Here is a 20,307-nt window from a genome sequence, read left to right as displayed (position 1 = left end):
CAGGAGATTATACTGCATTCTCAGGATGGCCTCAGGCTTTATCATTCCTAGCCTATTGATTTAGACAAATTCAGAGATATTAGAAGAACATATTCACTTTAGCAGTTGCATAATTTTCTATAAAAGCACTTATCTTCAGACTGCATATATACACATCACTAGCTTAGACACACTTCCAGAATTTACTTGGAAGTCCCTTTGGATTGAGCTGATGTCTTGCTGCTGAAAATTCTCTCCAGCACCTTCACAGCAGATATGCAGGCACTACTTTGGAAAGGAATATAGTGAAAGCCTCAAGAGTAATCATATCAGGAAAAGCAAATAATATGCAGCAGTTCTTTTTAAAAAAAACTGAATTAAAAAAAAAAAAACAACGGAATTATTTTTCCAGGAAAGACAGTAATTACCAGAAGGTCATTTTTATTAAAAGAAGACAATGCTAGACTATAGACATAAAAGGTTCACAGCAAGTTGATAACCTTCTCTGTGATATAGTCTCTAGAGGGAGAAAGCACCAATTGCTCAAAGTTACAAATGTCAGTGTACAAAAAAATTCAGAAATCTTCCACAAGAGCGCTGAGCAGACAATGATGCCAAGTGCATCTTCACAGTTTTCAGAATTCCTCATGCCAAATGGGGAACAAATGGGTCTCCTGGGATTGAAAAGCAACTGATTATGCTCAGCATTGTTATGCTTGTCCTCTTCACTATGTATTTTTAGTTTCCTTTACATTATTAATTATGTGCCAAGTAAACTTGCTTTAACCCTCAGAGTCATACAATATTCCTTGGAGCAGATTTACAAAGTTTGTGTCAAAGATTCATTCCAATCCATTAAACAGGTCTGGACTGGTAAGCAGCCCTGAAATTATGACATCTCTACCATGCAAGTGAGACAATTTTCTAGAAAAAATGATGCCTTGCTTTCCTCTATATTTACTGAAGGAAAAAATCTTGACAAAGCAGAAACAAAAGGACTATATTAGAGCTTCAGATAAAGAGAAAGGTAGAACCAACAAGGAATCCTAAACTGGTCCTGGAGGAAAAAAATTGGCATCTTCCTATAAGTTGTCCTGTTAGCAGAAGAGATAACAATAAAGGAAAAACATAAAAAGGTCAATTACAGTTGAAGCCATGGCTAGCAGCAGAAGTTCCAGGCATCAGATGTTTCAAGGGAAACAGAGCTCTGTAATTTTCTTTCCTTTATACTCCCCTGAATGGTTGACACATAATATTCAGAAGCACTGAGGTTTGATCCAAGTTATTAAGAACTTCCTGAGCAGCCATGCAGAAGGTGAGAATGCCTGGACCAACTAATCCTTGAAATCTAAAACCAAATTCTCTACTAAAAACACACACATTTTTCTCAGTAACTAAATAAGAATCCAAAAAATGAACATAGATGAGCTCCTAAAGAGACAAACAGTAGACAGGATGTCAGTTTTTCCTGATATTTCTGCCTAATTCAGGGTTTGTATACCCAAATGCTTAGCTATATGTGTTCCTTCTTTAAAGAGTGGAAGTAGGCTCCCAGACCAGAAGTATAGGTGAAGCTATCAGTCCATTCATTTAGGAGACAATAGGAGGTCAACAGTGAAATGTCAAGGCAGACAACATAATCAAGACCCAGAAACCAATGTGGAAGATAAACATGCAGAATATAAATAAAATATTACATCAAAAGAAATTTACCTCTGCTGGAGAGTTAAGAAGAGATGTAGTACATTCTCTAAGAGTTTCAAAAAGTAAACAATGGAAAATTAGGAACACATCCTGTGGTAATAGAGAGATTATAAAAGCCTGGGGTTTTATTTGTTGCCAAAGTTTGCAGGTCAGTTTTTAATATTATCCTTACACATCTAAGCTTTTCAAGTTAATTGACAGATACAGAAATGTGCATGAAAACTTATGAAAATCAGTTCCACTCACCTATTTGAAATATTTACACAGAAAATAACTACAAAAATCTTTCTTCAGACTTTCAAGATGCTAATATTTTCTTGAATAGGTTCTGAGAAAAACCCTATTGTATATGCACCTTTCCACAAGAAGCTGTTAGTGTATTTGTGTTACTCATTTATTATGTTATATAACATCCTGACTGTGGCTTTAGGTATTACTCCAGTAGGCTTTGCTACTATTTGTTATCATTTCATGACAGCCTCCAGACACAACACTGCTCCAAATAAAACAGATGGCTGTTTCCACTAATGTCAGTCAGAGTTAGGTCCATTGTTTCAATCCTACACTTTGAGCACACAAAACACAAAAACACACTTGCCTGTGTTTTAAAATCACTATCAAATTAAGTACAACTACAATGACTAACCTTTAAACAAAGTTCTGTATTTAGAAGTAGATCCTGTCTCCAAATATCAAGACTTTTCACCATACTATATAACATCCTAGTTAGGCCAATCAAACCCCAAGTTCTTGGCTTGAAAAGCAGACTCAATTGCCAAATAAAATAGCACTCGGGATCTCTTACAAATATTTCATGAAAAATTGTCAAACCCAGCATTTTCAGTCCTGTGACTATATTTTATATCATAAAGGACTACAATCCTTTTAAAATTAATTAAGCTATTTTCCAGTTTTTCTCTAAATTTTAACAAGTATTTGAAAATGGCTCTGGTATAAATAATAATATACTATATCTTTTAAAAATAAAATACTTACTAAAACAATTTCCTTCCCAGAACACTGGGATTTAAAAATATATTTTTATAAGCCTGGAAAACAGCATCCACTCACAAAAGTATGTGTGACACTACAATCACTCTTAGTCCATCCTTATGTGCAGAGATCAAGAAAATCCTTTGTATCTTACATGCAAACAACAACAGGAGAATCCACTGATGCATAACAGAAATTTTCTCCCACACAGCTATCAGAGCAATTTTTTTTCTTTTTAATTAATTTTGCTATTTTTTATTTTACATCATTATTATTATCAAGTTAATATTCGATTTTTAATCAATTATTATTTCTTATTCTTGTTGAAATGCATTACATTTCTCATTTCATTGTCTTGCAAATACAAGGCATATTTCTTTTTTATTCACCTCGTATTTACTGAGGTTTCTTAACATTTTTTCATTACCTTTTCTTGTTTTAAGAATTTTTCATCTTATAAATGTTCATTCTACCTTTTCCTGCAACTTTATAGCTTTGCACTAGCATTGTGTGTGAATACACAATTTCTTCTTGTTTCTTCTTTCCTTCTGGATTTTGTTCTACTTCAACTTCTTTTTTGTTACGTTTTGTGAGTTTAATTGTATATAACTATTTTACATAATGGTTTAGTAGTCTGGTGGGATAAATTTCTATTACTTTTTTTGAAGTTTAATTTTTACTCAAGTCCCTGTCCAATATAAAATCTTGTGATCTTGGTATTTTTTGATCTGTTTTACCTGAGTAAGATTTCTCCTGTAGGTCATAGACTGGTCAAAACCAGAGAAAAATTTTATTATATTTTTTACATAGTAAATGTATTTCCTTCAGGAAAAAAAAAGAACAGAAAAAAAAAATCTCCTCTTCCTTTTTTCAAAGGCCAGTATAAAGTCAAGATCATGAAACTGTCAAGGTTTGACAGGCATGCCCAGTGCTAATGTGTCACCTTCCAAAGGTACCTTTTGAATAAACATATGCAACCAGATTACTAATATATTCCACATATAAATATAGGGTAGGATGGTGCAATTATCCATCTCAAAATCTACTATTCCATATGGGAGAACATAAAGTATAACTATTTTGGCATGTAAAAATCTAAACACTAATGGCATAAGCTCAAACTAGTAACAATTGTATACGTAAAGCAATCCTTTGCCTTGGTTCTTATTTCATTTGAAAAAATCAGAACTTTAAGTAGTTGTAAGACTGATGGGCCACTTTGAAACTGCATATCCTTGGGCTGCCATCATTCCTATAAAATTTAGTCCATATGGAATATTATATTGCCTTACACAGTTAATAAAGAAATTTTTTTGAGAGACTCAGCCTGATGTATGCTAAAATTGAGAGGAAAACATTCTAAAGACTTTTAAAGAAGACAACTCTCCTCCATCTGCATCCCCAAAAGCATGAGTTTCACAGCACTTCGCAAGAAGATACGCAATACCCAAAAAGATTAAATTTAAAAAAAAAAACATTTGTAAAGATCTATCTGCATTTTTCATGAAAGGTTATCTTTTACACATTTATGTGTAAAATGTAGAACACATCTCAGAGACAAGTTCTACAGAAGATAAAATATAGGCTAACAGGAATTGCAATTGAAGTACCCTTGACCTAATGACAGACTAGGTTTGTTTATTATGTATGTAGATGAAGGAGTGACCTGTCTAACTGTGCTCCTTCAGCTGAGCAGATTAATTGAAAAGGTTTACTACCTTGGTTAAATAATACTTCTTTTCTAGCATAAAATTTCATTGTTTTAATCCCTACAGTTTCTTTCCTAATCATCCCCATTTCTCCACAGTATTTTCTACTTTTCTCTTACTTTTCTTTTCCCCTAGTGCAGTGCTTCCTTGTCAGTTGAGATATTCCTCTTCTGTGCTCCTTCCCTTGCCTCAGAGGCCCAGTATCACACATTAACTTACTTCCTTATTCTCTCCATTACTTATTAACATAAAATGTCATCTGACTCTTCCTCCTTCCAATGTAAACACTCCTTAGTTTCTGTGTCCTTGAAAGTCTTCCTGTTACCCACATTTGTTTCTCCAGTTACAGATCATCTCTCATTTAGTTAATAACAAAGCATGAACTGTTTAGAGTCAGGTTTGGTGAGGGCTTTTTTGCAGTCCTCTTGTCTAACATACCTTTTGCCCTTGAATTTCACTGAAACAATTCCTGATATTTTTTCCAATGATCTGTTCCTAGACACAAATGAGTATAAATGCGTCATCTGTTCTTGCTTCTATCCATCAAGCTGCTTTCAATGCAGCTGATAATGCTTTTCCTGGACTTTATATCTCTCTTAGATTCTATGTTTCTTCTCTGTCCAGATTATCTATTATCAGTCCCTCAGAAGAGCATTCTCATCTCCCAGTAAGTTCCCCAATAACATTTCACAATAGTCTTATGTTTCTCTTTCCCCCACTTACAAATTAACTTTAAATACAGCCAAGCTGCTATTTCTCTAAGCACAATTCAGAGTTAAACCTCTCTTCCAGACCAATCTCCATGCCAGTCTAATGATTCAACATTATTTCAACTCCAACAAGATTAGAACAAAAATCCTTATTTCTCTTTCACTGCAATTTTTGCTCAAACCTCTCCATCATTGTAGACAGTAACTTGTCACTGCGACAGGTAAATTGGAGATTATCTGCAAGTTAAATTTTCTTCTACATCGTCACCTCTAGGTTATGAGCTAGTCCTACAATTTTTTCTGCTTAGAATCTCAAGGATATGGTCTTCCACATTATTTTAAACAGCTAAAACATTTATCTACGTATAGGACTCATTGCAACCATGTCCTTTTACCTCATCTGGTTAATTTTTGCTTTTATCCTTCCTTTTTTCCACCATTGTCACCCCTTAATTCAAAATGAAACTGTGACTGCACCACCTTCCCTTCCTTTTTTTTCACTGCAAGCTAGGAATTTTCACTACCAAATTTTCAAATCTTGTTCCTCCATGAAGCTTTGAGCATCATGCTTACAGGAGCACAACTCATCTGTGTCAGACAAAAATGCAATAAATAATTGCTATTACATTCAAAACAATCAAACAGCTGTGGCACACTGCAAAGTGTTAACTAGTACTACATTAATGTATTTTTACTTGCATGGATAGAGATCTGAAATTCAAAACTAAATTAATAGGTGTCTTGGGAAAACAAAAAAGATTATGCTTGAATGACAAAGAAAATTTCTTCCAAAGAGTTTATAAATGTAATAGTCTTTGGGGTTAACTGTCAGGGTAGTATAACATAAGAACATGTAAGGTATACTGTTAGTCTTTGAAAGTATTAAATCTTGATGGTTATTAAGAGAAAATATCCATGTTTGATAGTTTTTTCACAGAATGATCAAAGCTTCCATACAGACTTACAGACAGAGAAATTCTTACATGTTTACTCTGAGCAACATAAAGAAGAATCAATTGGAGGCAAGTGGAGGAAAAATAACTGTGATTTAAAAATTTAAAGAGACAAATATAATTCTTTTATAATAATACTATTCCTGAAATTAAAATTATTTACTATTTTCAAAATATTTCATATATAGTTATATATAATCTATATAGTTATATATAATCTATATGTTATATAGTCTGCATATAACCTCTCAGTTAGAAAAAAAGGACCATATTGCATCAGCAATAATAATTTTACTTGCATACCTTCAAAAAATAGCCCAAAATGGGCACTCAGTAACAATTGCTAATGCAAAACACAGATTAAGATTCTTTGGAACGTGAAGATTTAGCTTTGGGAATGCTCAGTGTGGGACAGATGTGAAATTCCAATACTCTCAATTGCCCACACATTGACCATAGAACTGCTCCATAGCAGGAGACCATCTATAACAAGTGAGGGTAAGCAATCACTGAGTGCTGTGACAAGCAGACACACAATGAATGTTCATTAAATTATTTTTTTTTTTAAATTTATATATTCTTACCTTTTTGCAAACTCTCTGGCTCATCTGCTGGAGGTTTAGAAAATTTCCTAGTGCTTGTCCAAAAGAAATACATCCTTAAAAAATGTCTAGAATCCCATGAAAATAGATATTTCTGTCCACTTTATTTTCTCTGTGGGTTCACGTGGTTTTTTTTTTCCTTGCTACATCATTCTTACCTACATTTAATTCACTGTCATCCTTCCTTCCCACTTCCATCCTGTTCTACTTCTGACTCTGCACCATACAGTTTCCAAAGCAGTTTCCATGCAGTTTCCTTGCAGATACAAAGCTATGTAAAAGCCTAGATAGTGGCTCTATTTCTGGCAACATCAGTGCCTTGTCAATAATTTTGACAAGCATGCAACACTTGAGTAATAACAATTTCTTCAGAAAGCTGGCAACTCAAAAGTTTTCCATTGTCATAATTTCTGCATAGAAAATAATGAGAAAACAAACCAGCAAAGATAGAAGTAGCAGTTTGGTTTTGTTGCAAATACTTTTATGATTGATCTTGTTCGGATATAAGGCAAGGAACAAAATTAGAGAGTCCTGATAACATCGGTCTACCACTCATTATTCATCCTCAGCATCCATAGTCCGTTAATATGAGACAGAGACACGTGAGCTACTCTGCAAATATTTCACTTTCTGAAATATTTGTTTGCATGAGATCTTTTAAAAACCTACTACTAGCTGGAGGATGTCATCAAAAGACCCTGAAAGAGTTACAATATTGCACCTTTGTAGCACTGAAAAGTGATTTTCAATATGGACAGTTATAATCAGAAGCTGTATTGTTAACTAAGCCAATATATACTTTCTTTTCAAACTGTATTTGGGAGTATTTGTATTGACTTACAGAGGTAAGACAAAAATGACATTTCATCATTGCTGATTTTCCAAAGCAAAGTTGTATTACATACAGTCCATCTGAGCCACTTACTAATAAGAAACTCCTTGAAATTACAATGGGGCAGCTTGGAAAAGGACACATGGAAATCAAAAAGTGTTGTCAACAGTTCCACAAGATTTAATTATCCACACATGGTATCAGATCTATCTGTGCAAAAAATATTTTTTCAGCTGTACTGAGAGGAAAAGATTGCTGCCTAATTTGACTCTCATTTAGAAATATTCAAATATGTGAAAGCACAAATATATCATTAATTTGCTTTCATTTACTTCAATTCCACAAAAGAATTCTTTGCCATTACCCATCAGAAAAAGGGTTTTATTTTGCTGGAAAAGTTAATTAAGTAGTTTAAAATATCTTCATTTCTTCAATAGTAGGAGGAAATAAATGTCTTCAATGACAAGTGACAATGTTCATATAATCACAATCATAAGCAGACTATAACAGCAGAAAAAATGGTTCAAGGTACTGAATACTAGTTAGACCTGAAGCTTTCTTCAGAATAAGATGGCAAATTATAGATTTTCTGATGATCTCTACAAGTGTGTGTACATATACAACGTCTTATTTACTCATGTACCATACAACAGTGATGTGGATTCAAAATCAAAAGGGCATAATTCACATTTTCATCAACACTAATATACCATCCAAGAAATCAATTATGAAATCAACCTGCTGGGAGGTAACAATTGGTTTCAGATTCACGTTACAAATTTTGGAAATAAATGAAACCAAGAGCTGATTTTTCTGAATTTTTTATCAAGCAAACTTGCAATAAAATCAAATATGCTTTTAAATTTTAGCTTGCAAATTTAATGATCAGTGTTGACCTAGAAACAACCTTTCAGATTTGGAGCCTCATCAACTACAGTTTTCTGAACAGCAAATGACAGGGAAAAAAAAAAGAACCCTAACTGCAGCTAAAAGAAAGATTTCACCAATCTGTCTCTATTCTCATATTGCTAGGGAAGTAGGGGCATAAGAAAAAATGGAAGCATGTTACAGATTTCAATAACTAAATAGGCTGCTATATATTCTTCCATAACTAACCATAAAAATTAACAATTGCTCACTCCTAACTGCACTTAAGGGCACTTTGTGTGTCAGAATTAATCAATACTAATGCAGTGTACTTTCTTGTTTCTTTCTTTGTGATCCCTTTTTCCCGCCACGAAAAAAAAAAAAATTGAGGAGTGTAGACTCTTTTCAGGTTTACTGAAAAATGCATAATGCAGTAGAGAACTGCAACAGGGTCTTCTCATAAACTAATAAAAGATACTTCATGAAAACACTAGATCCTTGCTATAATTGTAGCAGATATTTCATGTTACTGAAATATTTTTCAAGACAGACAAGAGCAAGCACACAAAAAGTGCAAAGAAAGTCTTTTTGCTCATTTATTACTTTAAAAATATGAAAGCACTTTTTCTTGAGAGCTGAGAAAACATGTGTTAATAATTTGCCCATCAAGAAGAAAAGTCAGAAATTAGTAAACAAATGACACTCTAAAATGAAAACATCCACAAAACTCTAATATGATTCAGCCCTAATAGCTGTTTATAGCAACATGTTTTTCTGTTTTTTCTTTGTTTGTTTCCACTTAAATCTTTTTTTTTCCTGTTCCTGGATTTGCATTTTATAAAAAGAAATATGTAGACTGCATTTAATGAAGAATAAACATAAAAGAAAAAAAATGGCTACTTTTCTGGTTTATCATGGCTAGATTTCAATTTGCCATCTCTGACATAAATATATTAACATAAACCACTAAGAACTGATAAGTGCATTGGCATATGAGGAATACATGGAAGGCACTGAAATCACAAGCAATAGAAGAGATTATTAAACAAAGGAGCTGTACTATTGGAAGTGTCATTCTTAACAAAAAGTCAACAAAAACAAACTCTCCTTTAATAAAGAGGTAACCAAAGTGATTCATTTCCACGCTAGAAAAATATAATTCAAATCAACATTTCCCCACAGCATTTTGGCACACAAATTTCTTTCAACTTCAAAGTTTGGAAAAATTCTGTTATTTGGCAATAGAGCAGAACAAGGGTGCAACTGTATACAGTGTTGTGAAGTAAAACCGTGTTCTTTCAAAAGAATGAATTATACCAATTAATACAAAGAGTTTATTTATTTCTAAAGATATTGCAAGATGTGTAATCAAATATTCTGATCTTTCACTACTTTATCACAATCCAGGAGCCATACCTGCCTCCATAATTATAAACTGAGTTGTAAACGCTGATTTTCTTCACTGAAATAGAAAAACCCAGTATACCAAAGTATGCTTGAAAGTGAGATTGCGACCTGTGAGACTGTTTCATGTGAAGATAGTATGTATGCAGCATCTTCTTTTCCTATAATGTCTCCTCCCCAAATGAGTGGCTGTCACAAGGCTAGCCATGCTTAGCAGAGTTAAACAAAGAACACAGCTATAAACAGAGCATTACACTCATTCAAGGCATAGTGTCTTCCTGAAACTGTCCCTCCCAGGAAACTCTTGGACCACCTATGATACATCTATTTAGGAGCTATTTGTTATTGATGGACTCTCTCAGACTGCCAATGACCACCTATCATGACCACCTATTGTTGGTTTGCTTGAGGAATGCGACTCAAGCCGTTCAACAACAACAGTAAGAGTCTCTATGAGTTAACTTAAAGGACTAAAAGTTCAAATACTGAATAAAAGATATAGCAAATGAATAAATGGTAACTAAATAACTGACTTAAGAACAGCTTCCAATTCCATCTTCAGAAAGGATCTGTAAGCTAGAAGCCTAAATAACTTGAGTGTTTTTATATGCTGCTATTTAGTCCATAAGCCAACATCCATTGCAGATACCTTACACTATTTATGTATGAAGGCCTGGAAAAGTACAAAAACTTCTGATTCATCAATATGGGCTGCATGTTTTTGCAATCTACTTACATTTCCAGACTCCAATAGCACTATTAATAAAGAGCCACCATTGTCTTTGGAGCATCTGTCATGAGCATTGCTGTATGGTCCAGCTACACTCCAACAGGATATTGTTCCCACCAAGTACTGTATAACTCTCAGTCACTTTTCTGTTCTTTTAGTTTTAACTGTAGCAGAATTTATTTTTACTTTCAGATCTTTCCAATTCTTAAATCTAGAACCTTGTAACTTAGAAGCATGGTGGAAAAGAAAATGAAAGGATGCACATTGGACATGGTTTGAATATTGTCCATTAATAACCTCTAACTTAAATTTATCTCTTAGGAAGCCCTTCATTCTACATCTTTACTATAACTGATGGACCCTCTCATTTGTTCTCCTTCTGAACTGTAAGACCATACTTTGAGTCCATCAGGCACAAAATAGAAAACATTTAACCAATCAAATAATGTCAGAAATAAAGGCATACATGGCTAACTTGAAAGGCACTTTGCCATCTAATATATAATTCCTTACTAAATTAAATTAAGTGATTTTCAATACTGTTTTTTATATTCTACTTATTGGCACAACTTCTTTGAAACCATTGCATGTTAAAACTCCCAAAATAACTCAATGGAACAAAAAGTGTTTACAGAAGTGGGACCTTTAAAACTATGACAGTTTTTCACTTCAGCTGTAAGCACTTTGGCAGGCTGGCCAGCTGTACTAATGTTAATCAAATGGACGTCAGATCTGATATAATATAGTTTGTTTACAAAACTTTTCATTGAAATAAATAAAAATATGTCTTCTTCAAAGTCTCCCACGTCGCATAAGTTAACAAAAAACCTCTTCCTCTTCTAGCAAAAGTCTTCAATATGTAATTTAACAAATATACTAACATTTTTTTCTTTAACTTGCTCCTGGAGAACAGTCTCTTCCTTCAGACTCCATCACATTCTCTTTTGTTTGCATTTCCTTCTTAAAGAGGCCAGAAATGCTAGCTCTAGCTAATTGTATTACCTCTCCTGACACGCAAACAGAAGATAATATGACTCATTTCAGTATAAAACTCCATCACATCAGTCAATTTTAATATATTGGTTACATATTAAGGATATTTTCCTTGAAGTTTAATAATTACTTTTCCTTTTAAAATAACATATGTGTAAGATTTTAGCCATTCTAATACATGCCACAGTTCCATAATACACAACCTCATTTAGACAACAAGCAGTTTATTAATCCAGCATTGCTTCCTTTTCATAAATGTTTTATTTTCCTCTGGACGGTACTGATCCTCTGTGGCTGAGAGATTTACAATGTCTGTAGGTGCCTGGATAATACAGCCTGGGACTCAAAATGTATTTTGTTCATTAATTATTCCACCCTATATCTATATGTCTACAGAAAGTAAGTTCATTTTATTGCTGGGTATTCCACTTTTTTCTGGAATATATTTTCAAATAGCAAACTCAAAAGACAAACCATGGTCTTACATGACATATTGCATATTTAAATATTTTCAAGAGAAAATTATATGCTGTTTAAAAATACTAAAGGCATATAACTCACACTTGAAGAAAAAGTGGAAACATATTTATTTCATACAGACCTTTGTATTTTGAAATATTGCACTTAACTTCCATGAAGGACCTTATTATTTAAAAGATATTTTAAAACTCTGTGTCCGTATTTAAAGTAAAAGTAACAGGAGCTGTTCAAGTCATGGGATAGCAATGCTTGCATAACACTTGGTAAGTCAGCAGGAAAACTAGCTAAACATGCCAGGCTAGCAGCTTCCCAATGGAGAGTGTATCATATTCTGCAGTGCAAACAAAACATTTTGAAGTTGAGTCATTCATGGACAGAATTTGTTCCAACCTTCAAATATAGAGTAAGTCTGAAGTTTGGAAAGAAGGCATTTGAAGTGAAAAACACTTCTTTCAGTAAATATCATAGCTGCTTACATAAATTATTGATGGAAAAACCTTCATTTCAGAGGAGATGGCTCTAGCTAGAACCTATTCAAAACTTTCAAATCACATCTAGATTACAAGCAAAATAAAAGATAGTCCTTATGTTCTAATTTCATACTAAAAACCAGTATTCTGCAAGAAAAATAAGGGATTTCAGAAATCCTTATGAATTCCGTAACGAACTACAGCTTGGGTGTCCCTCACTAGGTACTTTTTTATCCTTAGGATGAGAACTAAAGGTATTTCTCTAAAACTACCCTATGAAAAAATTATTTTTCAACACTTTGCTTGTAACTATTTTTTGGCATGACAGACATTTATAGGAATCTATTGTTATAACTGATGCATTCCTATAGACTTTTGGACTGCTTCTCAAACAAAACAAAAAAAATTCTTAATTTTGTATCAAACTTCATATTAAAACAGTCATGAAGATAGAATGGGAGGAATTCAACTTCTAGTCAGAATCACAGGAGAAAATGTAATGTTCTCCAGATATAATAAAATGCTGCCATATATAGTGTGAATTTTAGTTTACAGTACATCTTCTTGGAAGTTCTAAAGATTTGCCGCATGGTTCTGTGTATTACTCCTAAGGAATTCTAACTCTAATTCTAATTCTAACTCCTAAGGAATTTCTAATTCTAAGAAATATGTATCCTTGAAAGGGTAGCATTTATGACATACTCTTCATATAAACTGTGATTTTCTCTATGCCTTTTCTTAGAATAATAGCTCTACAACTTCTGTTTCATTTTTTTATTTTCATACTATTTATTATATTTGGCATCACACACTTATTTGAAAAATTCTTTAAAATAGGAAGGTCAGCTAAAATCTGATAACTAGAATCAGATGTTGCTTTTAACTACTACAGACTTCTCACCCTCAGTATTCTGTCCAAAGTCAAAGTGGTAATTACATTTCAATTACTCTGCTCTACAAAGGCTCCTATCCTACACTCATCATGCTATCTCAAACCTAGAACTTCAATTGTAAAAAGCATCATCTCATCTTGCAATGGCATGTGTCACATTTCAGCGTGATCTATTTTAAACCAGTGAAGACCACTGGTGCCTTTGCAGGCCCACTGCTGAGACGGAGCTAATGAAGGCTCATGGACTCAAACTGCCTACACAGGATCAGCATTTGTACAGGGAATCCCTCACCTAAAACAAAAGATTTAATATTATATATAATTTTTCACTGCCTTCAGTAGGCCAGACTGTATAGGACTAGGGGAAAAAATCGTATGGAAAGGCTGGCTTTCAAAACTTTTGAACTGCGATAGATGTTCAGGAATAATTCTCTCTGTGGAGTCCATCACTCATCCTGGGAGATATGCTACTAACATACCAATAATTTTTCTTTTAACATTTTTACCAGTGAGGAACATTTTTGTATTGATAGTAGATCTACCAATTTTCACCTTATCTATGAAGTTATGAAGTTTCTGAACACTAAGATATCTCCAGCAAATTTCAACATTCTGAAAGGTCCCTTTTTTTTTTTTTTTATTATGCTTAAAATGAGGAAAAACCCAAAACACAAACAGACTTAAAGATGTGAGTGAAAACAGAATTAATGGAAGACAGAGAAGAAAGAAGTTCCTTAAATCTTCAGATGAGACATAGAGTTTATGTCTGAGAAAGCCATACTTGACAGACTTGTGTTACAACTCAGGAAACTTCCTATCTCCTAATTACAATGCAAGGTCTAGTCCTAACAAATACTATTGAATTTATAGCCGTGAGTTTTGAACATATACTGTGAGACTACAGATGATTTTGTCTTGACCGTAAACAAGGGGGAAAAAATCTATTTCTGTTGAATATACAAATTTATAATTTGAGATTTTAAACAATGAGCACTCTATTGGCTTTTGGATACACTAATAAATAGCCTTTGCCAGAAATTTATCTTGGCATAACAGTGAGAAATAAGATTCATATTTCACTAGTCAGTTTTTAGGACCTGTGTTAGTAAAAGTTGCACAACAAAGTGTGCAACTTTATTTTCCACTTGTTTCAAAATTTTATATTTAATTAAATTGCTAAATTTGAAAGTAAATAAAACATATTACACGTGTATTAATATAACTGTTCATGTATTAATATAATTGTTTTCTCTAATCAGGGCCAAATATCTGTGGAAGTAAAACAGTCACCTTTTTAAAAAACATTTTCCTGGCACTATTAATTCAATATAGAATTTCACAAGTTTCACACTTTATCAAAAAAGTGCTTCTTTCATTAAGTTTAAGTGCATTTTTAATGTGTCTAGGCATAATGGATATGGTACACATAGATGATAAATATATACACCTATTCAGACAAATCTGGGTAGAGCACAATTCCAGATATTTCTTTAAGATTTAGCTATCCTTATAATTTCTCAAAGTCTCTGCATCAGAGCAATTGTATTTCCCTTGAGCAAGTTAATAATTCTAAATGGACACTTAAGTTTCAACTTGTTAATAAGAAAAAGGCTTAACTTTGTCCCAAAAATTCTAGATAAAAAGATAGTCCTATCTTTAAGCATTTTGATACAAAAACAATTCCTTCACTTTAGAAAGACACAAGATAGAGACCTCATGAGAGCAAAGTCTATAGAGTCATGCCAAGAGAAAAACTGGCTTGTAAAATAAATTGTATCTTATATAAAGTTGTACTCAGTAATTCATAATAATGAATAAATAGATTTTAACACATTATTGGGATTCTGAAAAGACCACTAAATGACAGAATTTGACATGTCGGCATTAGCTGTAAGAAAACTTGAATCTGAATATTGTGAGACAGTTTTAATTCTTGTGAGCATTGGCTCTGAAACAGATTCAGAAAGACAAAAGAAAATAATTAAAAATCTTGTTTCTACTTGTAATCTTTGTGACGTGTCCTTGAAAGTGGTTTTGGAGCTGAAAACCCCAGGCATTTCAGGCAAATGATAGTCTCATCTTTATTCAACTCATGGTGAGTACAGGAAATAGAATAAAATTGAATAATTATGTTATGTTATGCTTGGAGTTATGCCTAAGAAGCTCTGACCCAGTTTGAGGCATGAATAGAGCAGCTATCTGCACTGTGAGTCCCAGGCCCACCAACGAGGCCACAAGTGGACACACCCAAAGCACCACTCAGACAGGACTGCAGGGCCCAGGATGAGCTGAAAGACATCCCCTGTGTCCTGGGCAGGGTACCATGTGGTTAGAGGCTCCAGAGAATGCCATTCCCAGCCCTAGGAGGCCTGCACTCTCTGGATCCTGGCAGGAGCAGCTCTACACCACTCCTAAGTTTTCCTTTAGAAAATGATGGCTGACCACTTTGAAGAGCATTGGGCCAAGAGACCTTTGCCCTGATGAGCACTGCTGTTCTCAAGCTCTCTTGTTTTAGCTTTTTTTCCCCCAGAAAACAGGTTAGACATTTCTAAAACTGATTACAAGGAAAAAAACATCTACAGGGAAATGAACAGGTATTGGTATTGCTCACCTCAAAAACATTTGCAACCATTTAGTTCAGGAGCACACCTGCTTCAGATTGAGCACTTTGTCTTTGAGCCTTCCAAGTGTCAGAGATACAGGGCTTTTACATCCCGTGGAAACCCAGCTGAATTTGATGAACACAAACTTTTAAAAAACACACTTTTCACATGCTTTCTTGCAAATTTGTTCAGTCCTTCAAATCATCATAGGACAATCACACCCATCAGAAGGTTCAAGCATCTTCCCACAAAGGGACACAGCCAACATTTAGGCTGAAACATGATTAGCTATTCAGTCCCTTCTATTAATGCAGGGCTGGGAAGAAATATGAGAGATTTTCTCAGCAAGTACTGCTAGGCAAAGGAGGAGACAGAAACAATAAAATACAAATTTAAATATGAATTAGAAATTGAATTAGAATTAGAATTAGAATTAGAATTAAATAGAACAGAACAGAATTAAAATGGATGAGACCTACAAGAATCATCTAATCCAATTCCCTGATCACTGCAGGGCTGACCAAAAATTAAAGAATGATATTCAAGTGTGGTGCGTTGACCTGTTCCTGTGTTTTACCACTCTTTCTGTAAATAAATGTTCCATCACGTCAACTGCAAACCTCCTCTAGTGGATGTATCCTTGAGCCATTCCCACACATCTTGTCACTGGACACTAGGGAAAAGAGATCAGCACCTTCATATTCCCTCCTCATGAAGCTGTAGAGAGCAATGAGGTCACTGCTCAGCCTCTTTTCTCCAAACTAAACAAGCTCAAAGTCCTTAGCTGCTCCTCACAGGGTTTGAAGACCTGCTATGATGGAGTGACTGCAATGGTCCACAAGGGAAAACTGAGTGGTGTCATCCACCTGAGCTTGTTTGAAGGCCTTTGACAAGAGCCCACAAGACATCCTCATCTCTCACCTAGAGAGACATGGATTTGAAGGTTGGATAAGGGATTGGCTGGATGCCAGCAGGTCAAGGAATGTGATTCTTCATTTTCACTCTGCTCTCAAGGAAACCTGGGATAATGCATCTAGGTTTTGGGTCCTCCACACAAGAAAGATGTGGACCTGTTGTGGAGTATATCCACAAAATAATCAGAGGATTGGAGCACCTCTCCTAAGACAAGCTGAGAGAGCTGGACTTGCTCATCCTGGGGGAAAGCTGGCTCCAGGAAGATCTTATTGTGGTCTTTCAGTACTTAAAGTTTTATAGAAAAGGAGTGTGACCCTTTATACATTTGGATAGTTATAGGACATGGGGGGATGGTTTTAAAATAAAGAGAGATTTAGGGTAGGTGTTTGGAAGAAATACTTTCCTCATAGAGTAGTGAAGCAATGGCACAGGTTGGCCAGGAAAGCTGTGGATGCCCCATTCCTGGAAGGGTTAAAGACCAAGTTGGATGGGGGCCTGAGCAGCCTGGTCTTATGGGTGGCAACCCTGTCCATGGCAGAGTGATTGGAAATAGATTGTATTGTACGTTCCTTCCACCCTAAGACATTCTATGATTCAGGCTGAAGAATCACATGCATATTACATTGACATTTTAAAAGAGTCTTCATTATTGTAATTTTTCTTTCTCTAGATCTAGCTTCTCTCTGCAATGAAGTGTTGATCATTCATTACTGGGTCACAGAACAAAAAGGCAGTGGCAGAGTCAGTGTGATTTGCCCCAGCAGAGGATAAGAAATGAAGGCATTAACTGTTGGAATAAGTCACAGATTTGTGTTTGTTTCTGGTTTGGTATGATATGGCATGGCATGGCATGGCATGATATATCAGCAGGGAACTTATCTATTTCTTTCAAGAAATCTTCTTACATAAGCAAATAATTAGCTGGATAGAATATAACTACCATTCTGCAAAAAAAACATGTCACAGTGTCTCAGCAACTAGAATATTCCAGACCGAAACATTGTGAATGATTTATGAAAAAGCATCAATTGACCAGTCCCTTGAGGTGACAAAATTAGCATTTTAATGCATGTATTACCATAATTTTTTAATATTTTAAACACCACTCTTCAGAAGCACAGCAACTAGTGGTGATTGCAGATGTCGAATATTTCTGAGATAAGAGAAAGGGGCACAGGATCTCCTTATTAACATGTACTTTTCCCTGCCTACCCCACTACACAGCAGAGCCCTGAAAGCAAGCAGGCAAAGCAAAAGTCCCCCCCAATTGCCAGATCAGCTCACAGGGAAGACTTGTTAGGGAGTGCAGAATCAAGCACTTCTGGGACTGCTGTACTTTATGAAGTGGACTGGAAGAAGAGAGGCTCAAAAGGCAGCTTTAAAGAATTTATGCTTTGTGCCTTTCTCCCTTTATGCTGAACACAATTCAGATACAGCCAGGAGCTGGGCCAAGATATTTGGTGTGGCTATATCATACTCCATCAGTCAGCTGGAATCATTTTATGTTGCTATTTTAATTTAAGACAGAAGTTGAGTCTGTTTTTCTTTTCATATTTAATCTGTTAGCTAAGACTTAGTTTTCCCTTTTCCAAAAGCCCATTTAGAATGCAGCTTATTCCACACTTCATTTTGCTTGTATTTCAGCTAAATATATTTTTAATGACTGAAATCTGATTTGTTATAGATCCACTATATATTTGTATCATGACTACCAATTAATTTGGCTTTAAATTTCTCAAAGACTATATAAGAAGGGAGAATCTTCCTGGAATGCAAATGCCTGAATTTTAATTGAAATGGAGGAAGAAGCTTTGTACCTGTTCTACATGAAAAGCCCAGAAACTTTAGAACTTGAACTTCCCACAGAATGGTTTCTAGTATCAGCAAATGTTCAACTGCATTCTAGCAATACTATCTGTTGAGTGAGTTAAATATAACACCTTTCAAGAGAGAGAAATAAGATACCTTGACAGCTTCCTAAAGTGCTACATAAGATAATTAACTGTAAACTCTATTTCTCATGAAAAATGTAGCTGAACAAACTCCTAACCCTTAGTCCTTTAGTTCTTCCTGTTTGGCAAATCTTCCTCACTTCAGCTCCTCTGGACAGAGGAGGAGACTGTATTCAAAGTATACTTCACAGAACACTTTTCTACTCCCTTCATGGAGAGTGAAAAGCAGATGCTCACTTGCTTATCCCCTTTCAATATTGCATTATTGGCTCTTACAAGACAGTTGTGTAGTGTGCAAAGGGAGCAAGTGAGGTTTATCTCATATGGAAGCTTTCCTTTATTTCCTTTGTAAGGATGGGTTTTTTCTGAGACACTGAGCACACCAATTTTCAGAACTGTTAAGAGCAACCTTTGGTTCTCAGCAGCTCTGAAAACAAGGACACAGGCATCTCACTTTTCCTATCTCTTTCTGAAAAAAGGCTTAACTAGAAGTTCAGAAACTATAATTCTTAACCTTGCAGCTTTCATCTCCTACTTAGGGCTTTTGTTCCCTCCCTCTAGGCACTCTCTTCATCTCTCCAACATTATCACTTCACTCCATACATATGTTCTTCTCCTCCAGTTCTTAGTCTCCTCCATTCTCTCTTCACTCTCTGACAGTTTCCAAGAAGCTGTCTGTTCTCCAAATTATCCCTATGACTACAGTTAATGACTTTCCTTCCTGCTCCCAGCCAGTCCTCTCTCTTTCTAGCCCACAGGGAAGCCTATCTAGATACTTGGTAAACAATACTCACACTGAACAGCAGAGTAACCAATTGTTCCCTACCAGACCTTCCAGCCTAGCAGTGCCATTCAATAAATTATCTAACCTTGTAAGAAGTACTATAAAGATTTTATGACAAATACGCTATGAATTGAGATGCTTGCCTCTGCAAGAATATTTATCTAAAATCATGTGGTGTACAGCTGTTTTTTGCTAGCAACACACTTAAAATGCATGGAGTATTCAATAATTGAGCTGAATTATATTGTCCTTTCTAGCTTATGGAAGGCTCTTTCTTTCTCGTTAAAAATCTGCCATGCTTCTTCATATGTTTTTCATATTTATTTGCAAGAATTTTTGGTACAAACAATTTTTTGCACTAAACAACATCAACTCATATTTTAATATATTGATACACAACATTATTGGAGTTTGTTAGAAACTGTAAAAGAAATTATCTTTCTGCTATAAACAGCAACATACATGCTCAGTGATGAACTAATTTTGAATTCTCAGGGATAGGAATAAATTCAGTAGGACTATCTGCTGCGTCACACTAGTAGCCAAGTTGTCCACAGGCTCAATAACCCTTGTAGCAGGAGAGTGGAACAACCCAAAACTCTGCATTCTTTTCTGTCAAAGCAGTTTTTAAGACGTCAAGGGCCAAGATCTGTAGACATAACCTCTAGATTAAAGGAAAGGCAGCAGCCAAACAAGACATTGTAGCCCACTTTGAGAATCTCCCAAAGGTGGGTA

At 34.9% G+C, this 20,307-nt stretch overlaps 1 protein-coding gene across 7 annotated transcripts in view; it reads right to left on the bottom strand.

Moving 5' to 3' along the window:
- Positions 1-20,307, bottom strand: part of WDR27 (WD repeat domain 27) — a 177,687-nt gene that overhangs the window by 105,398 nt on the left and 51,982 nt on the right. The gene's annotated exons all lie outside the window — the stretch shown is intronic.

This window comes from Passer domesticus, chromosome 3 (genome assembly GCF_036417665.1).
Source record: "Passer domesticus isolate bPasDom1 chromosome 3, bPasDom1.hap1, whole genome shotgun sequence".
NCBI lineage: Eukaryota > Metazoa > Chordata > Aves > Passeriformes > Passeridae > Passer > Passer domesticus.
The sequence above is the reverse complement of the archived record's forward strand: the minus strand, read 5'-3'. Positions and strand labels throughout refer to the sequence as shown.